The following is a 2011-nucleotide window of genomic DNA, read 5'->3' on the forward strand; positions in this document are numbered from 1 at the left end:
ATTGCTGTTGTTTGCGTTAAGAGTCCAAGGCAAGGCTTGCTGATCCTTAAAGCATGAGAGAATCTTGTACAGGCAAGAAAATGTGTCTGCTGTTATGAAGATACAAAGAGGAGATGCCAACTTCCACATGCAAGTTAATGAATAAGTCAGCTAAAGATTTGTTTTTGCAAATCCTGATGCTCTTCTAAACTGAAAGCCCAAAAGTGGCGCTCCAGGGTTTTTGCCTTAATCCAGATCTGTTTGCCCAACTCATGAATCCTTCAGAATGGTGAGAGAAGAGATCCTGTGGAGCCCTGATTCTTCTTGTTTCCTCTTTGTGCAAAGTCAGCCTGGAGTCCACACAACTAAAACCGACCTCACTCCCAGGCATATCACTGTGACCTCTGATTTATTTTAGACAGCAAATTTAACATCTCTATGGAGCTGTCATAACTAAGCCATAAATTCTTGCAGGTGCTAGCAAGGATCTGATCTCTCTTCATCTGCAAAACCAGAATTATTGCCGTCAAACCTCCTTATCTTCCATGTAAAGTGGAAGAACTTGCTGTTTGCTGGCCTGGCATAACAGAGCTGCAGCCTCACGGGCCCTGCTGCCTTGAAACACAAGCACAGTACATGTGCCACATACATTAAGCACAAGCACGGACTGGCATATGCACGCATATCATAAAAAAATGTGAGAACATCTTCAGAATCTTCTCTGTTTTTATTCGCGTGCTCAAGAGAAACGTATTCCCTGTGAACTCCAGGTATGTACCACAATACATACCCCTTTGTTCAGTCCAGAAGCACAAAAGCACCAAACAACATTATAACCATACTGTCAAATTAGCAGATGAAGCGATGCCGCATATATTGCACAGACAATCAAGCAGAGGAACACGGTGGTTAATTCCTCAGCCTGAAGTTACAGCAGGTAAGTTACAGCAGCCAATACTACCACAAAGGCATTTGACCCATGGTTCTGCCTTTGGGCAGCCTGTGGTCACACAGCCAACCTGGTATTCCTCCTCTGCCAACTTAATGCCCTAAGTCATTTTACATCCCACACTGGACATTAAATCATTTTGCACTACTTTTCTACACATAGATAAGCTTTGTCTGCATGAAAGGGAAAAATGCAATAAATAGCACATAGACTTTAATTTTGATTTGACCTAGATCATTTACCAAAAAACTCAAATAGGCTGAGCTAAAAAAGAAATGAAAAATATTCATGACGCCTTTCAATTAAGTCTAGTTTAAAATATCTTCTCAGATCCAGCTGTCACGAACCTTCCTAAAAGCCTTCTTCTAAAGAAGGAGATAGACTTCAGGGGAGCATTACTCTTTGCAATGCTTCAGCCATTAGCAGTTACAGAAAAGATCCGCCATGCTGAGGAAATGCTCACCTGCCTACAACCCAGAGCAGGTTATTTGCAAAAAGGACACACAAGCTTATATTCCTCAAAGCAAAGGGTTGTTCACAGACACCCATAGTAAGGGGTAGCCAGCCAGCACTGGAAATTGAGTTTTCCTTTAGCACGGCGCACACAGCAGTAAAGCAAGCACAGGACTTGAGGAATGCTCCAAAGCAGTGACACAGTTTTTTTGGACTGTGGCTTTTTCACCTGCCCTGCTAACTTGGAGAGCAGCTGAGGTTCACACTGAAAATGCAGAAGATCTCAAAGGTTAAATTATCCCCTTGCCACTGCAAACAGAGACACTCTAGTTTAGATTTCCTGGGGTAACATTCATATACTGTTTCTTATTTTGCATGATGACAGTGACTGGCATGACACTAATGCTATGCTAAACTGTTCATAGTTAAAAACAGACATAGATGTAGGAGGAGATGCAAAAAGCAAACAAACCATCTGTTTCTTTTAGAAAAAAAAAAGGGGGAGGGGGGGGCAGAAAAGTGAATATCTAGAATTTACTTGATTTTTGAATAAAATTTATGAACCATGGCAGAAAAAAAACATTGTCATAAGTGGGAAACAGATCTGAGAAACACACACGCCTAAACACA

This window comes from Meleagris gallopavo, chromosome 4, assembly GCF_000146605.3.
Source record: "Meleagris gallopavo isolate NT-WF06-2002-E0010 breed Aviagen turkey brand Nicholas breeding stock chromosome 4, Turkey_5.1, whole genome shotgun sequence".
Taxonomy (NCBI): Eukaryota; Metazoa; Chordata; class Aves; order Galliformes; family Phasianidae; genus Meleagris; species Meleagris gallopavo.